We start from the raw sequence: 19711 nt of genomic DNA, 5'->3' as shown, positions 1-19711 counted from the left end.
TCGTGCATGCACGCATATTTGAACCCAACCCACATGCCTGTCTGTTGTTGTTAGATAATCAGAGATGTCTGCCTACCGATGCATCTGGACTTCTGATCAGGGATGTCTGTGTCTGTGGGTGCATCCACACATGAGCGCACGCTAGCGTCAACTTGACGCTCGGAAGTCGGAAGTCCCATCCACTCCCATGTTAAGTAAAAAAACGGAAAGACCGTCCCGATCTGCGTCCGGAAAATCATATCCGGGTTCCGCTCAAGAAACGATCACCCGGAAGTGATAGGCACCAACCAATCGTCCTGTGTTCTCTCCACTGGGCGTGTTTGTCTCTTGTAGTTTCCTTACAGGGGAAATGCAAGGCAGACGTTCCAGCACAAACACAACAGTATAACACATGCACTCTATTTCAATAAATGTAAACGTCCTTATTTATTTGTGGTGAATGGCTACAAAAAACGAAACATTTCTGTGCTTTATTGTCATTAATTGCACTCTTCTACCATATGAATCTGTCATTCATAATTATTGATGTAATTCACATGTATGTCTGTATTTGTTTGTTTGTTGATGTGGGCAACGAGACCAAAGTTATTTTGGCAGCTCCTTTTAGTTGGTTTAAATGTGTTTTCTTTATTGCTTGTCAGAACTTACTTGTTGACTATGTTATTCCCTTATGCTTTAAAAAAAAACACAAAAACAAACGTGTATGTTTTATTTGACCGTACTTATATATTTTATGCTCCAATTGGAGCATAACATATATAAGTAAGGTAAAATAAAACATAAACATTAATTGCTGTTCAGCACTTTGTAACTCATGTTTTGTAAACTGATATATAAAGTTCTTATTTTATTATTATGTAGCCTAACCTTCTATTTACAATAAAAACGGACCTACTTTTCTTGGACCCTTTTTTCTGTCAACACCAAATCTCTCTGCCAAAAATAGCAGATCTACAAGCTTGTAGATCAGCTATTTTTGGCTTATGTTCCCCCCATGCCGGGGTTCATGTGGTTATTCATAATAATTTAAATGATGGTGTTTTAATTTTGTCAAGGCACCTTGACATAAAATATTAATATTATCCAGTGATATGAAAACATTAGCTAATGTTTTCATATCACTGGATAACATTAATATTTTATATTGCACGTACATAATGTTTTCATGATAAGTAGTGTTATTCAGTCCTCACTTGTACAAATAGCACTAGTCAAAGAACTACACTTCCTGAAAAACGGCGCTGCCCACCAGCTGCTCAAAGCCCCGGAAGATATCAAAGTAAGGTCGGATCCGGAACAAGGGCTAGCGTCACGTAGCGTACAGTTGCACGCTAGCGTGCGTTCATGTGTGGATGCACCCTCTCTGGACACTTCTGAATGCAAGGTAGTTGCAAGAAAACCAGCGAGAACACAAAACTCCACCCACTGCTTTAGAAACCAATCATGTCAACACCCCAACATGACAGACCTCCCTAAAACGTTTTATAGGTTCTGCAATGCATGTTTTTTTCTAATAGTTCCCTCCCATTTTTAGCAACGAAAGCTGAGAGATTACATCATTCTCTAGTTGAGTGAAGTGTTTAGAGACTCGCTGGTAATTTTCCTTGTGCTGGAGCTGAAAAACAACCTGTTCCTCTGGGGGACACAAGGGATGACAAGTTTTTTGCCGAATCAAACTAGACTAAAATAATTAGATCAATTTTGAGAAATATTTCAGGTATTGAAGCTTAAAAATAGTAATAAATAGAGGTACAATACAAGGCAGGTGTCACGCAGAAGGCAAGTCTACTCGGCAAAAAGGCAGACATACTACCAGTATACTACTATTAGCTTTAACAAGTCACTATGCAGCCTTCAAATCTAGTCCTATATTTGCGCTGTTCAGCGCAATGGTCACGAGTTATGGCCTTTTCAAGCGTTAAACACAGCTGTAACTCTGCTGTAGCCTCCCATAAGTGTGCAATTTAGGTTCTTTGGTGTGACCATTCTTATGCCAGACCCCTGAACTTTGTTTGTGCCAAGTTTGGTGCGGATTGGAGCAACGGTGTGGCCCCGGAGGGCTCCTGGCAGCAGTAAACTGGGTTGTACAGCGTGTGGCCCTCAGAGGCACCTGAGTAAGCAACCAGTAATTTTACAACCAGTAAGCCTGGTTGTAAAATGTGGCCCCTGGTGTGACTACTGTCATCGCAGACCCCTTAACTCTTTGACTGCCAGATCAATAGTGTAATAGTGTGCCACTGCATGCCAGCAAAAACAGCGATTTTACTATACCTTTGAAAAATCATGCAATATTCTCTGTGACCGCCGTCCTCACGGACATCGGCTCATTGCACTCATGGCGTCATCAGGAGAACATGGCAGGTGGTACACACCTTGACAGACTGCAAAACAAGAACCAGAAGCGAGGTGAACCCGCCTGCCTCCCTCCCCAACGATCTGAACACTTACGGCCGGTTTGAGATCAGCCCCAACCGCGGCAGCCAAGCGGGGCCATCAGCAGCACCAGCAGAGGAGAACCCTCTAACCATCTCGGAGAGAGAAGTGCGTACAGCCTTCGCACGGGTCAACATCCACAAGGCAGCCGGACCTGATGGGATTCCAGGCCGGGTCCTTAAGGCATGTGCAGACCAGCTGGCGGGTGTCTTCGCTGACATCTTTAACCTCTCCCTCTCCCAGGCTGTGGTCCCTGCAGGGTTCAAAATGTCAACCATTGTGCCCATTCCCAAAAAGGCCAAAGTGACATGCCTGAACGACTGGAGACCTGTTGCTCTCACCCCGATCGTCAGCAAGTGCTTCAAGAAACTGGTGAGGGAATACATCAGCTCCACGCTACCTGCCTCGCTGGATCCGTGGCAGTATGCATACCGCAAAAACAGATCCACCAACGACGCTATTGCCATGGCTCTCCACACCGTCCTCTCGCACATGGACAACAAGCTGCTGAAGGACAAATATGTACGTATGCTGTTCGTGGACTACAGCTCAGCATTCAACACCATTGTCCCAGCAATACTTGACAAAAAGCTCAGAGACCTAGGGCTACACCCAAGCATGTGCGACTGGATACAGGACTTCTTGTCCAACCGACATCAGGTGGTGAGAATGGGCAGCATCACATCCGACCCCCTGACCCTCAACACCGGAGCACCCCAGGGATGCGTGCTGAGCCCTCTCCTCTACTCCCTGTACACATATGACTGCATAGCCACACATGTCTCCAACACCATCATAAAGTACGCGGACGACACGACAGTGATAGGCCGAATCGTCAACAACGACGAGTCTGACTATAGAGAGGAGATCAACTCACTGGCACTCTGGTGCCGGGAGAACAACCTCGCTCTTAACGTCGACAAGACCAAAGAACTGATCGTGGACTTCTGGAGGCCGCGGAGAGACCATGCGCCCATCCTCATCGACGGTGCTGCAGTGGAAAGGGTCAGCGAGTTCAAGTTCCTCGGAGTACACATCGAGGAGGACCTCAAATGGGAGACGCACACCACACAAGTGAGGAAAAAGGCTCAGCAGCGACTGTACTGGCTCCGCCGCCTGAAGAAGCTCGGAGTAGGACATCGCATCCTCAGGCTGTATTACAACAGTTCTGTTGAAGGCATCCTAACAGGCTGTGTCACGGCCTGGTACGGGAACTGCACTGCCCGAGAAAAGATCAGCCTACAGCGAGTAGTGCGATCGGCAGAGCGGATAATGGGAGGCGAGCTCCCAGCGCTCCAGGAACTGTACAAAAAGCGGTGCGTGGTCAAAGCCAAGCGCATCATCAAGGACAAGCACCACCCAAGTCACAAACTGTTCAAACCCCTACAACGACCGCGACCGGGCAAGGGGCTCTACCGCAGTATCAAGAGTTCCACCACCAGGTTCTGGTGCAGTTTTAATCCGGCTGCTGTCAGAATGCTGAATGAGGCATAAGCCTTGTTCAGCAGCCTGACAACAGGCGGTACTGTCCAGCTGGTCGCAGACTTTTCTGGCTCTTCCTGAACACACCTGTGGATTATACCAGGGACAAAAGACTTGGACTTAGCTCCCCCTCGGACATACCTGTGGACTACACCAGGTACAAATGACTTTTTGTTGCACTCCCTCATGGAGCTACTTGCGGATTATACTAGGGTCAGTCCACCCTAGGTGGACACGCATTGACCTTTTGCACCTTAATCCCATGTATAACACACTGACTTTTTTTTGTCTTTTTTTATTGTGCTCTTTTTTTTTTCTCTAAGCACCTTAACGTCCATAAGTATATCATGCACAGTATAAGTATATCATGCACAGTATACATACATTGCTGCTATGCTCAGGCACCTTAGTTTTGTATTATCTCAGGTACTTTGTAAATATGTAGATAACTTGTCTGGCCTTCTGTTGTTCTCTTGTTTTTGATCTCCTTCCCACTTGCCCCCCACCCCTCTTCTTCTCCCCCCCCTCTTCTTTCTATGGAAATTAACGTTGCGATGGGAACGATGTACAAAAATGAATTTCACCCACTTTTTTACCTTGTAAACCTGTGATGCAGGGCCGGACTGGGACCAAAATTCAGCCCTGGCATTTTGGTTCGGACCGGCCCACCACCCCCCGGGCCGTTTTGTCAACGGGGTTTGGGGGGGGGAGCGTTTCACTGTTTCAGCCCAGCCCTACACATGAACTCTGCAGCCGCACTGAGGCCCCTGCTGGAAAGCATCTCAGCCCAAACATTAACGTAACTAATAATTGGGCCACGCGACCCTGAAATGACCGTAATAATAATATAATATATATATATATTTTTTTTTTTTGTGGCCCAGCGGCCCACTGGCCCAGCGGCCCACCGGGCATTTGCCCGGTACGCCAAATGGCCAGTCCGCCGCTGCTGTGATGTGACAATAAACCTGATTCTGATTCTGATTATGATTATGATTCTGCACGCACAGGGTTGTCGTAGTAGAGGGGGAAAACATTTGTCAGGTCGCGATCCTCCATTCAAGATCTATGGCCGTTTCAATGAGTCTTGTTTTGCCATAAAGCAGGAGGAACGAAGATCTAGCAGATATATGGCCATTTCAGTGCAGGAAATAAACAGGAAGTAAACACGCTTTAGTTTTTTCAAACAACGTAATTTTCGGTTCTGTCATCATCAGGCAGTGAAAGCATCATCCATAGGATAGGTAACAGCTCCATCTAGTGGAAAACCACTGAAAACAAAAACTTGTCAGAAAATATTGTGATGTAAATGGACCATATTTACTAGTGAAATAGACCATATTGTGATGTATTTACTAGTGAAACGGGCTGAGTTCAACTCGGCCAATCACACAGCCATATGACCAGTGGTCCCTAGAGGCGGGTCCTTCGTTGACCGGATCAGTCAGCTGACTGTCCCGTCCCCTTGGCGCTCTACCAATGGTAATAATTAAATGACAGGGCCTGCACACCTTTGTCCACATGGGGATGCACGGCAGACACCATGCTGTTACCACGGAGCAACATGATCCCAAGCGCAGGGGTAGTTTGTAAAAGTATAGCGACAATAACTTCCAGTCACCAGTAGGTGATGCTATGACTATGATTATTATGATTCATGTTGGTAGTAGGTGTCACGATGACTGTAACTCTATACTAACCAAGTTACAATGCACTTCCTGTTTGGTGACATCGGTGAAAGATTTGGCGCTTCTCCATGACTTTTGATGTCGCCGCGGTACGAAACGAGGCTTAGCTAGGCTACCGGTCCGGCGGTAGCTCCAGTAAGCCCCGTCCGGACCACGGCCTCGAGCTAAAACCCCAACCCGGTCGCCGGGGCGTCCTCCTCGGCTCCAGGGGGCCGGCACTGGACCCAGAGGAGCCACCGGATTCTTTCCTTTCTTTTTTACGTTTTTCCTTTTTTACGTTTGCCCTCAAAACTGTGATTTATTTATGAAAATGTCATGTTTTCTTCTTGGAGCTTTATTTATTTTTATATAATTAAAAAAAAATCTGTAATGCATTTCATGACCTACAATGGGTGAACAGATATCAATGTATCCCTGGTGAGAGTGTGATTGACACGTTACAGTACACAAACAACAATTATTTTCATTTGAAAGTATTGTTCATGTATGTAAGCCCTGCCTCTGCTTCTGCCTCTGCTCAGATGGGTGTTGTAAAAGATTACGTAATGCCAATAAGGTGGCACGGATATTACGCAATGCCATAAGGTGGCACAGGGGATGGCACAGCACTGTGTATAAAACTTACTAACTGGACAATGGATTTAGAGAATGGAGGGGGGTGTTAGACAGAGGAGGACAGTCATGAGGGTGTCTCTACACGTACACCTGCTTTCATACTTGATATTGTTCTCTTCCTTCTCTCCTTTGTTTTCCTCATCTTCCTCTTCTTGTGAGTTACAGGCACCATTTAATCTCAACAGATTGTACAAGGCTGGAGACGTGTTTCTGGGTGGTTTGTTCCCCTTCCACCTCTCCTCTGTGTTCCCTGAGCTGACTTTCACACAGTCCAAGCAACAGGAGCCCTCTTGCTATCGGTGAGTATCACTACAATACAATCAGTACAATAGCAAGCAAGAGATCGTTTTAATATATTTCTACAAAGATACTTGTAGTCACTGTCGGGTGGAAACCTTGTATGACAGATCCAATGTAGTTATCATTTAGTCACAAGCTCTTGCTCACATTTTTCATTAGTTCAATATTTAGTGACCCACAGACACACTTAACTCTCTCAGTGCCAAGAGTATTTTCATAAAGTACTCCCCCAGTGCCAGCAATTTGCGTTTTATTTCATTTTTTTATTTTGTAATTTTTCATTCAAATAAATGATCTGATTGGGTTTTTAAACCCATAATACAGTTCTACCAGTAGAGAGCAACAAATTGACACATTGATGACCTCGCTGGCTCACTCGCCCCCTCCCAAACAGGCTCACGTCACATCCGGTCATAACCGGATGTTGACATTTTCGACAATCGTTGATCGGGCTAAATTACGATGCGATACACGACTACGATGACTGATCGTCACCCAGACCAAAGAGAGTAGACGTGGACCTCTCCGTTCGTTTTTTATACCGTGTGAAAAAACGTGACTTTCCCTATTCTGGACGAAAATGACCGCGGGAAAAAAATGAGAACCGGAAACGGAATCTGCGTCATGAAACTGGAACCCAATGAGTCTGAAGGAGTCAGGAAGCGAAAGTGATCATGAAAAATAAACAGAATAGCGCGACCACAGTCAAAAGTAAAAACTCTGGATTTCTCGTGCTGGCACGGAGGGTACTCGGGAAAAACTCGGGATATCTCGGGGCGTGGCACTGAGAGAGTTAACCATGTTCACTTTCACTTAAACATATTTTTTTCAAAAATCTACAATCTAAAAGCTCTCAACACCTACGCAGTTCAACGTTTTACTTGATCTGTAGTATGATAAATGTTTGATGAAACAAAAACATAAAAAGTCGAAATGTGGAGATGCAAGGTTTTTGCCCGACAGCAATGATATTCAAGGTTACAGTGTAATTTTGTGTGTTAGTTTTGACATTGAAGGGTTCAGATATGCCCAGACCATGGCTTTTGCCATCAATGAGATCAACAGAAACCCCAGCCTGCTGCCCAATGTGACTCTGGGATACAGTCTCTATGACACCTGTTTCACGCTTGGAGTTTCATTCGGTGCAGCAATGTCAATGATCAGTGGGAGAGAGGAGCATTTTACACTGGATGAGAGCTGTGTTGGGCCCCCTCCAGTGATCGGAATTGTTGGTCCTTCTACCTCAAAAAGTTCTATTGCCATCTCTAGAATATTAGGTTTGTACAGAGTGCCCATGGTAAGTTTCCTACCTGAATCTTATACTTCTCTGAAACTTATATTTCTCCCCTTTTCCTTTTTTGGCAAATGTTTCCCACATAATAGGGATGCTAGGGTTAAATAAAAAAGAAGAAGAATTCCTATCACACAAAGATTTTGCGGCCCCTCTAAAGTAAACCTGAGGATTTCCTATAGGGTACCAGACCCACTGTTGAACACCCATGATCTAGTACATTACAGAACAGATGTTTTTTTTCAGATAAGTTACTATGCTTCTTGCTCCTGTCTGAGCGACCTGACTCAGTTCCCATCCTTCTTTAGAACAATACCAAGTTTTGTCTTCCAGGTGAACTTGTACACACAATAGACGTGTTGGTATCAATAGTTCATATTCCACACACTTATTAACCACCATGTGAATAATCTAACCTAAGTACTTATCCATCCATTCTTTAACCAATCAGGTGCGAGCTATACTCCAGACTATGAGGTGGTTTGAGTGGACCTGGGTAGGACTGTTGTTTAGTGATGATGATGGAGGCCGTGATGCTGCCCTATTACTCCAGTCTGGTCTGGACCAGTCTGGTCTGGGTTGTGTGGCTTATTCAGAGGCTCTGCCCTTTAACAATGACCTGACTAAACTCCAGAGGATTGTCACTGTGATGAAGTCGTCCACAGCTCGTGTGGTCATTTTATTTGGATATGGGAGCTATATGCATAATGTCTTTGAGGAGGTTTGTCGTTTGTTTATCGTCACCTTCCTAAACTAATGGCCTAAGTCTTTTTTTTTGTTTTTCAGAAAGAAAAAAAAAAAACGGATCCAAAACAAAACCATATTATATTTCTTAATAATTTCACCCAAAATGTTTATAACAAATTATGACAATTAACACAAACATAACACTGTCTGTCAGTTATGTAACATAAGAGATTTAAATAGGTTTAAATATGATTAAACCTGACTTAGGCCAAATGATTTATTGATTTACTCCAGACTTAGGCAATTCTTTGGCCTAAGTCACAAAACCATGTGACCTAGGCCCCAAAAAATGCCTATTTTGGCCCAAGTCACATTATAGGGAGATAGGCCATTATACTAAAAGGGGAGGGAACAGCATGATCCTTTTCAATTAGGAGATAGGCGATTTTACCAGATTTTACCAGAGGTGGCCAGTGTCATGAGGAGCTGACTTAGGCAAAAATATAATTTGCCTCAAAAAATGACATATGCCATTAGTTTAGGAAGACGTTATGATACATGCTATGAGAATGTATTGAAGGAAAGACATCCCTTTATTTTTTATTTTATTTTATTTTTTCAAAACAATCAACAGGTGGTAAAGCAGAATGTGACAGGTCTGCTATGGATCTTACCTGCAACTTCAGGTTGGTGGAGAGACCCTTATCTCCAGGCTCCTCACTACCTGCCCTACCTGAGAGGCACCCTGGGCTTTGCCATTCGTCGTGGAGAGATACCAGGTCTCAAGGACTTCTTGTTAAAAATACATCCTGACAATGACCCTGACAACAACCATGAAGATAACGTAGTGAGTATTTTGTTTAATTTGTTATTTAAGCTTTTATTTCTAAATTACATCCGTTACCCCCCAACTGTCTACTGTACATATATGTTTCATTATTGCTACTATAGTGTTGATGATGTCTTGCATATTATTGTATGTTTTTAAATGTCTCGATGAATTGAATACACAGAACCACAATGGAAACAAGCCCTTAGGGTTATCCTTTTAGCACCATTGTATAATTGTACCACTGTATTATTTGCAAACTATTAAAGTATTCAATCAATCAATCAATCAATCGATTTTATTTATGCTTATGTCTTCATTGTTGTTCCTTCAGGTGAGGCAGTTTTGGGAGCACACATTTCAGTGTAAATTTGCACCCCTTCCGTCAGAGTGGGTGGATGCTGGTGGAAGGGTGTGTACTGGACAAGAGGATCTAGAAACAGCAGAAACTACCCTGTTGGATGTGTCTGACCTCAGGGCAGTGTATAATATATACAAGGCTGTGTATGCTCTGGCCTATGCCCTCCATGACATGTTGCAATGTGTGCCAGGAAGAGGGCCTTTCACTGGGCACAGCTGTGCCAGTTTGCAGACAATACAGCCATGGCAGGTGGGATATTAATTCAGTTAACCTTTAAATGTTTCTATTTGGATTCAAATGTAGAATAATAAAATATGACATTGAAAAACTAGAAACATTGACAAAGTAGGATAGCCAGCTCAGTTTTGTGTACACATGCCCTCGTCTGGTCCTATGTCGAAGAGGCTGACTTCTGAAGGTGGTCTATATAGGGGGCAGCAGGTAATTTACATGTTCTTCTGAAGGTGGTCTTTGAAATATCATACAAGTCTTCTTGCCTAGAAATTTGGTCATGGCTCTCTGCAAGAGTCACACAACATTCAGAAGTCTTCCTCACTCCTTCTTCTCAACGAATTCTCAACAAATCTTATATAGGATTTGAGTATATTCGAAGACAATGATGTGCGCTGCGCAGTGCCATTTGCTCCAAACCACACACTTCAGTTTGATTAATCCATTACGTAGGAAATGAAGAACGGATTGCAACAAAATAACATTCTCTATCATCAGTAACATGTGGGTGATACTTATGTCTAATAAATATGGTTTTGTTCAAAGGCAATCAAAGGCTAGAGCTTATGATAAAAACGTTGAGATGTGTCCGACATTACATAGGCGCCTCAATGCGGTAACCGGAACGGTCACCCCAAAACAAACTTGCCCTCATTTTCTTTGCGAACCGCTCACCCTTAGCGGTTCTTGCGTTCTTGCTTTGATTTACTGAGGTTAAGGTAATGAATAGGTTTAGGGTTAGGCATAGTTTTACTGAGGTTAAGTTTAGGAATAAGGTTAGGTTTAGGCATAGTTTTACTGAGGTTACATTTAGGAATACCTGTGGCGACATTGACCCGGGGCGACCGTGTTTTGGGGCGAGACAAATAAAATGTTGTTTGATCTGCGATTGCTATAACCACACTAAGCCATTCAATTTAAGTAATCTAGAACACAAGCGATTGCTTTAATTGAAAGTTTTCTATAACCAGCAATGTGTGAGTGATAATTCTGTGTATCAAATATTTTATTCCAAGGCAATCAATGTCAGACTGCCTCTTCCATGGGCAGAGAGGGAGAGAGCGTTAGCACTGAACATAAGGCATAGTGCATCCAGCTCTTAAAGGCAATGGCACCTGGCTCGCGTATTGGTTTTATTAATGTAACACCCAAACCACACCTATGAATAATGTAAGTGGTAGCGCAGGTGTTTTAGTGGCTGGTAGAGGAAGATAGCAACTCGGCCACAGGAACGCCCCTTGCTAAATCCCCAAATAGTGGGTAGTTCAGTAGTTAAGTAAAATAGGGCCCTTAAGTAGTTTTTGGGCGGTGTAGCCGCCCCTATAAGTGGGGTTGGGACACCTCATTAGTATTAGTTTCCTGCACTGTGATTGGCCCAGCTGGCCCAGTTAGCTGTACTGTGATTGGCTGACTCTATTGGCTGACTCTATTCAGCACTGTGATTGGCTAGCGAGACACATGATGACATTAATAACCTATAAATAAGATTATGGATTTCCAAAAATAATTTTTTTTGGAAGTGAGCTTCCATCACTATGATGACCACCGCCCACTTCACACTGGTTGTGATTTTTTGGGCGGTGAAACCGCCCCTATAAGTGAGGTTTGGAAAAATGTACAAATATCCTGCGCTGTGAAACCGCCCCTATAAGTGAGGTTTGGAAATGTGTACAATTATCCTGCACCGTGATTGGCCAATCACAATCTATTCAGGACTGTGATTGGCCAGTGTCACATGACACATGTGCATAGCCCTATATAAGAAACCATAACTTGAAAAAAACCATAAATTTGTTTTTTTCAAGTTATGGTTTCGTCCATCATAAAGAGTGTTTCAATAGATGTATTTATCTTTTGTACATGATTGGTTGACTCCATTCAGTATTGTGATTAGCTAGCAAGACACCGCCCACTTCACACAGGGTGTGATTTTTTTAATACTTTTAACAAACAAATTAAAACATTTTCTTGAAGTTGTGAATCCTTGTCTGAGACAAGCGTGTTTTCTGGTTTAGATGTAAAAAAAAAAGAAGGGAAACCAGACCAAAACATTGTATAAATCGTGTGTAATTCATATATACTGTATAATCCTTTAAAGAGGTGGTGCCATGGTTTTGCACTTTTTCTGTTTTTCATGTGTCTATGAGGTTGATAGAACTTCATTAAGCCCCCTGGTGGTGTTTTTATGGTGTTTTATGTCTTCTCTGACTATTTTGAGTTTCTACCTGGAGGCTGAAACCTTGAGGGTCAAACGTGCCAATAGAGAAACAGCGCTTTAGTGACATAGTAAAGACATACCCTCCCCCTCATTATCATAACACAACAGGTGTGGGCATGAGGAGGAGGAGGGACTAGGACAGGTGGGTGGTGCTAAGGTGGTGGAGGAGGTGCTAAGGTGAGAACCAGGTATACTTAATGAACTGGAGGCGTGTCCACATAAAAACATAATTTTAACAATTTCTGTACACCTTTTTGAAAAAATCTTCCTCCTAGTCAGAATCAGTTTTATTGTCACATCACAGGTTTACAAGGTAAAAAAGTGGGTGAAATTCGTTTTTGTACATCGTTCCCATCGCAACGTTAGTTTCCATAGAAAGAAGAGGGGGGGGGAGAAGAAGAGGGGGTGGGGGGCAAGTGGGAAGGAGATCAAAACAAGAGAGCAACAGAAGGCCAGACAAGTTATCTACATATTTACAAAGTACCTGAGATAATAATCTAATAGTATAACCATAATACCTGATGATTATGTTTTAGGGGGGATCACTGAAAATCACGGCAACCTGTCTTTAAGAATATATTTTCACGGATACATGGACATGCTGACACACAAATATTCCATGCATTTATAGTTAGATGGTTCATGTGCAAGTAGGACACTTTGGTCACTAAAGTAGCTTACGCCTCAATTTTCCTCATCTTCCTCCTCCTCATCATCTTCCTCCTCCTCATCGTCCTCATCTACATCAGAGCTGAACGTGCCATCAGGCAGGCTGTACACACAGATCATTTGCTTGTTAGGATCTTTGAGGATGAGGTACTTGCCCTCGTCCAGCTTGCGGCAGATATCTATGATGCAGCGAAGGATTCCCCAGGCGTTCTCCATGCTCAGGTTGATCTGGCTGGCAAACTCATTGGGCTTGAACTGTTGGGTGCCCAGGATGACGTGGCGAGTAGAGTTTGTCACATGGTAGCGAGACACATATCCCAGCTTTAGGTACTCAGATCTAGCCAGTATGGCACAGCAGGTCCAGCGTGCCAGTTTGTAGCTGTTATTCTTCAGCTCGGTGGCCAGGACAGCTCCTCTCTGGGAGTCCAACTTCTGACGCCAATCTATTACATTAGAATGATTGGAGTCCCAGTCGTTCAGGGTCTTGATGTTAATAAAAGACACCTCACCGTTGGATCCAGTCATCACACCGTCATGTTCACAGCGAACAACCAAGTCGATGTCCTCACCCAGCTTCCAGAGCCGGTACCTGTAGGCAACAGAGGTCACATCACTCTTATCCATGTCTTCCTCCACAAAAGGATTTGGGTTGGGAAACTTGTAAGGCTCTCCTCCAATGCGCAAACACTGCTGGCTAAAGTTGTGGTTGATGTACGTGGCCTCCATAGCCAGGTTACGGGGAGAGTTGAAAGAATTGCCTTCATCTTGGGGTGGCTCATTAGCGGTCTCACTCACAGTTAACAAATCAAAGTCACAGTTGTCTCTCTTGTCGAAAAAGAGCTTGTTGCCCACTTTCTGCACAATGATATCCCAAGAGTTGACTGAGCGTGTGCAGCACATCAAGGTGGCTAAAATGGCATCAGTGGCAAACACATTACCCTGGGTTTTAGCCAGCTTGCGAATGACGGGATCATCTGAGGTAGTGACAGTTTGGAAGTTATCTCTCTTGATGCTTTTGAGTTGCCTTTCATTGCGAGTAGTGATGCGATCAAAGGCCTTGTCATAATACTTCAACGTGCCGCAGCACTCAATGTCAGTAGGATCAGCTACCTCCATGTATCTCATCTTCATCAGACTGGGGAAGTCCAACTCTTCCTTCACCTCCCAGTCGCTCCTCACCTCAACAGAAGAGTCTCTGGGCTTCAGCTGGGATTTCTGGTACCACTTCTGCCTTTTCTGGTCCAATTTCCGACCGTGCGATCTTTATGATTCTGCTTGAAACTGTTGGGCAGGGTCTGCATGTTGGAATGAGTGAAGTTTCTACGGTCCTTGTTGTCCCTGCGTATATTCCTTACAGGATACCGCTTTCGATTCTTCTGGTAGAGGGTCTTCTGCGTCTTGGCAGTGTCAAGTACCAACTGGAAGCCCTCCTCCTCCTCATGGAAGTAGGCATACTGATTACCACCCCCAAACTGAGATATATATTTATTTGTATATCTCTTATCTTGATACGTTTGACCAGTCCAATCAGCCACCTTCCCCAAACGGTCTGCTTTGCTGAAGGGCTGATAGGGCATGTCTTTGAACTGCTCTGGAACTGCACGAGGACCCCATCCTGATGGATTGTCCTGGATCACGATGCCGGGAAAACTTGCCATGATCGTTCAAGGTGTAACCTTTCAATTCTCGGTGGTCCGGTTTTGAGCTGCCTTGACGCCCATGTCTATGATGTCACTATGATGTCAGCCGTACCCCAAAAATTGGAGGTCCATGCATGACATGAGACTGGGCCTCCAAGTACTCTGAGGGGCAATAGTAGGTAACCATGGCAACCTGACATCAATTGACATGGATGCCGTCAGGGGCCTTTTTAAAAGCCGCCCCAAGATTTGTTGAAATCTGTACAATACTAGGCCAATATCCGTTGGGAACAATCTCTCTCTGTCACTTTGTCACTCTGCCTGGGTACCTTTTATACCCATATGGGGATCTCGGATCTTGTATGCCCAATTGCCCATATGTAGTTCCGTGGCAGCCATGCCCAAATATAGAGTCCAGGCTAGTCTATGATGTCAGCACTATGGTGTCATACAGGTGACATCAGGGTACTACTACTCCATGTAGCCTGGTAAACCATCCCAGTTGCGTGAATTCACATTATCATGTGTCTTCTGCAGACCCGTCTGGCCTCAAGCACTCTTTTGCAGAAACCAAGATGTGGAAGAGCCAATCAGCGTCTGTCAATCACAGGGCCCTGAGTGCAGACATTGGCTCTTCCACTTTTTGGTGTCTGCAAAACGCCCCACCCAGCGCTTGTGGCCAGACCGGTCTGAAGAAGACACATGATAATGTGAATTCATGCGACCAGGATGGTTTACCAGGCTACCATATATGGGGATTTGCGGCTCTCTGACAATACTAGATCAATCTACTATTGGCCCTTTGGGTGCCGACCGGGGCCAAGCGTGTTGGGAACAATGCAAGTCGGGCAAACATGGTCATCATGCGTTATGATAAGCTCCTCTGTCCTACTTCTTATACAGTGTTCTCACCCACTTTTCCTTCTAAGATATGCCTCCTCCATCCCAACATTACTGCCATTCTTCTATCACATTCTTCCACATTATGGCTTGTTCCTACTTTTTATTTCATTACATTTGCTGTCACTTATATTGTGTATGCGGCACAAACATTATGCAAAGCTCGGCCGATCAGGGACTTCTACTGGCCAATTGGCACAACGTGACGCTTCGCCAATCTGTGAAGACAGTTTGGGTTGGCCAATCAGAGAAGTGATGCATACAATCTCCCGAAAACACAGATACACAGATACAGATATTCGTGTTTTTTTCGGATAGACCCTTGGTCTGTCTGAATTGCCACTCAACAATGCACATATCAGGGTCATATGAGACCCACGCACGCTTTCTGAGTTAGGCCCAGGACAGAGTGACATGCAGAGATTTGGTGAATTAATAGATGTTTTTTTTTTTACCTACTTCACACCGTGCATGGCACTTCCTTGGTGGTCCTCGGGTTCTCCCATTGCTGGGTGGGTTCTCAAGCTATGCGGGGGGGGGGACACGGACACACAGAGACTGTTAGTTAGCAGTGTTGGGGAGTAGTTAACTACCTGTAGTTGAACTACGAAGTTTAACTAGCTTGCTGGTAGTTCAACGACATTCATATTTCTGTGGTGAGTGAAGTACGGTTGTAAAAGACCAAAGATTCGAGTGATAGAACCTGAGCCAAGACCCGCTGCAATGGTGTCCAAGCAGGACTTAAACCGAGTTGTTCAACCCAAGTGGTTCACAAGGTGAAGTAGTACTAGAGGGTGAAGGAGCTTCAGTGAGGCTCTGTAGTCGCCGGAGTGTCAGTCATATCCATATGTGGAGTCCCAATGTTGCTCATGCCCAAAGATAGAGTCTATGATGTCAGACTTGGATTTGTCAGTTAGCTCCATATATGGAGTTCCAGGATAGAGTCTATGACATCAGACGTGGATGTGTCAGTTAGCTCAGTTAGCTGTCAGTTAACTCCATTATATGGAAACACTTACCCTACCTTTAACTCAAGCTACAAACTACAATTTGGGGCAATACAACAAAATTAAATGCATATTTATTTTATTTTATTTTATTTTTATTTTACTACCAGAACCCCCTTTGCCAGGACTGATGGGATTTATTTCCCCACTTTTTTACAGCATTGTAATTGGCTGTTGCACTGTTGTCTCAACATTGGGTCTATTGTGTAGTTTGTTGGCCACCCATCTGCACTTGACGTTTTACAGTATATTCACACCTCAGTCTAAGTTCTGTGTATTCCAGTGTTCAAGGCAAACTGTTCATACAAGGCACAAGACAAGTTGAAGAGCAGTGTTCATAAGGTGTTCATACTGTACTGTATTTTAAGTCTCAAGTCTTCACTGTTTATTTTTTCAACAATATAGTTTTTATTTTTTGGGCGGTGAAACCGCCCCTATATGTGACGTTTGGACATCATCATTCGCTGCACTGTGATTGGCCACCATTGTACCCCCCCAACCCTGTGCTGTGATTGGCCACCAGTGTACCCCCCTAGCCCTGCACCGTGATTGGCCAATCACAGTCTATTCAGGACTGTGATTGGCTAGTGAAACATGACACATGTGCATTGCCCTATAAATAGGACTATGCACTTAAAAGAAACACATTAATTGTTTTTTTTTAAGTTAGGGGTGTACAATGGTTGGTCCACAATATTACTTTTCTTTAAGTGAACTTCCATCACTGTGATGACCACTGTGACCACACCGCCCACTTCACACTGGGTGTGATTTTTGGGCGGTGAAACCGCCCCTATAAGTGAGATTTGGAAAAATGTACATTTTCCTGCGCTGTGATCTGGGCCCAGGAAATTAGTAGAATTATCCTGCGATGTGATTGGCCAATCACAGCCTATTCAGGACTGTGATTGGCCAGTGTCACATGACACATGTGCATAGCCCTATATAAGCAACCATAACTTGAAAAAAAACAAATATTTGTTTTTTTCAAGTTATGGTTTTGTCCATCATAAAGAGTGTTTCAATAAATGTATTTATCCTTTGTACATGATTGATCGACTCCATTCAGTATTGTGATTAGCTAGCAAGACACCGCCCACTTCACACAGGGTGTGATTTTTTTAAAGTCTCTTGCTCTTCATGATTCTGCTCATCACCATTTCTAGCTTCTCTATTACCTGGAAAAGGTCAACTTCACCACATCTGTTGGTGATCGTGTATCATTTGATGAGAATGGTGATGCTATACCAATCTTCGATCTAATGAACTGGGCGTGGCTTCATGATGGAAGCACAAAGATTCACAATGTAGGTGTGGTCAAGAAGTCAGCCTCCGGAGATGAAGAACTCATCCTTGATGAAGACAGAATCTCCTTCAGCTTTCTAAAATGATGTAATAATGAGGCCACGATGTGAATGTAATTTAGTTTAGACTGAAACTGATCATTGTTACTTTCCTCTGTAGCCTCCTCGGTCAGTGTGCAGTGAGAGCTGTTCCCCTGGAACCCGTGTGGCCAGAAGGAAAGGGGAACCTGTCTGCTGCTTTGACTGCATTGCTTGTTCTGAGGGAGAGATCAGTAATCAGACGGGTATGTTTACATTACTGGTTCCACACCCAAACTACAAGAAGACTAGAGACATGGGACTGCAACTGTCACTTCATATCTATAGCTCGTGGCAAAAAAATTAAAAGTTAAAAAATCAGCTTAAAGCTTTCAGATCGATATATCCACAGCCCAACAGTCCGGGTTCTTAGGGATATTTCCGCTAAAATGTGTCTAAAAGTACAACATTTGGCCCAGATGTAACCAGGGCATCCTTTAATGATTTAGCTTAGGTTCCTGAGCCGGCAACCAGTACTGACTTAATGCAAGGAGTTTAAGTGCTGCAGCACTGGGCACCAACCTTGGGAGGGGGGGGGCACCAATCAGCAGGGCAAAAGTGAAAGAAGACTATACTATCGTGGAAAGACCAGCAACATAATTATTGAAACAATGGCTGCTGAAGAAGCGGTAATGTAGTGAAACGCATCGGCAGCACCCGCTGGTGAAGCAAAAATTTCCCGCTGCACTCGGGATAGTAGGATGTAGCAATGTAGGTTATCTTTAGGACGATACTTTACTTATCTCTCTCTTTAAACTTGCTGTTTTTGTTAGACTCTACAGAGTGCACCAGTTGTCCAGAGGACTTCTGGTCCAGTCCCCAGCGTGACCACTGTGTCCCTAAGAGCATGGAGTTCCTCTCCTACCATGAGCCCCTGGGTATCTCCTTGACAACCATCTCATTGCTAGGCACACTTATCTGTGCCATTATCATGGGAATCTTCATCTACCATCGAGACACACCCATGGTACGCGCCAACAACTCAGAACTCAGCTTCCAACTTTTGATGTCACTCAAACTATGTTTCTTGTGCTCACTTCTGTTCATTGGTCGTCCCAGACTCTGGACTTGTCAGCTGAGGCATGCAGTATTTGGGATCAGCTTTGTGCTGTGTGTCTCATGTATCCTGGTAAAGACTATGGTGGTGTTGGCTGTGTTCAAGGCCTCCAAGCCTGGGGGTGCAGACATTATGAAGTTTTTCGGTGCTATGCAGCAGAGAGGAACAGTTCTGGCTCTTACTTCCATCCAGGCAATAATCTGCATAGCCTGGCTTGTGTCTGCCTCACCAACTCCTCATAAAAATACACAATACCACAGTGATACAATAGTCTATGAGTGTGAAGTGGGATCAACAGTTGGTTTTGCTGTCTTACTAGGTTATATTGGTTTACTGGCACTCCTCAGTTTCGTCCTAGCATTCATGGCAAGGAATCTTCCAGACAACTTCAATGAAGCCAAGTTAATTACTTTCAGCATGTTGATCTTCTGTGCCGTGTGGATAGCCTTTATCCCAGCATATATCAGCTCTCCAGGCAAATATGCAGATGTAGTGGAGGTATTTGCTATTTTAGCGTCTAGTTTTGGCCTTTTGATGGCGCTGTTTGGACCAAAGTGTTATATAATACTTTTGAAACCTGAGAGAAACACTAAGAGGTCCATCATGGGTCGAGATGCCACCTAGACACTTAGCAGAAATTCAATGAGAATTCATGTTCTGTGTATTTTACAAGAACCTTTTGAAGGCCTCATGGTTTTAAATGGGTTAAAGCTGCTTTGTGTGATATTTTGATGGTCAAAAGGCTTGAAAACTATATTCTCAGTGTATAAGAATTTTTTTTGCCACTTTGGCTTCTGAGATTTCTTCTATGTTTAAAACAGGTTTAAAACACTATTAATAGGGCTGGATAGAAACTGGTTCAACAAAGGTTTAAAAACGTCAGAAACCGAGTTCAAGAAAAAAATCATCAAACTTACATGC

At 43.9% G+C, this 19711-nt stretch overlaps 2 pseudogenes across 2 annotated transcripts; one reads left to right on the top strand and one right to left on the bottom strand.

Moving 5' to 3' along the window:
* The first annotated feature begins 5436 nt into the window (after window positions 1-5436).
* Window positions 5437-19414, top strand: LOC308088488 (extracellular calcium-sensing receptor-like; annotated as a pseudogene). Its single transcript has 9 exons — window positions 5437-5504; window positions 6404-6517; window positions 7521-7815; window positions 8363-8477; window positions 9183-9343; window positions 9660-9935; window positions 17518-17743; window positions 17816-17939; window positions 18507-19414. The product of its transcript is annotated as an extracellular calcium-sensing receptor-like (transcript).
* LOC308081376 (eukaryotic translation initiation factor 3 subunit D-like) lies at window positions 12820-14462 on the bottom strand (annotated as a pseudogene). Its single transcript has one exon. The product of its transcript is annotated as a eukaryotic translation initiation factor 3 subunit D-like (transcript).
* Window positions 19415-19711: the final 297 nt, after the last annotated feature.

This window comes from Gymnoscopelus braueri (assembly GCF_963280865.1).
Source record: "Gymnoscopelus braueri genome assembly, chromosome: 1".
Classification (NCBI taxonomy): Eukaryota; Metazoa; Chordata; class Actinopteri; order Myctophiformes; family Myctophidae; genus Gymnoscopelus; species Gymnoscopelus braueri.
The sequence above is the reverse complement of the archived record's forward strand: the minus strand, read 5'-3'. Positions and strand labels throughout refer to the sequence as shown.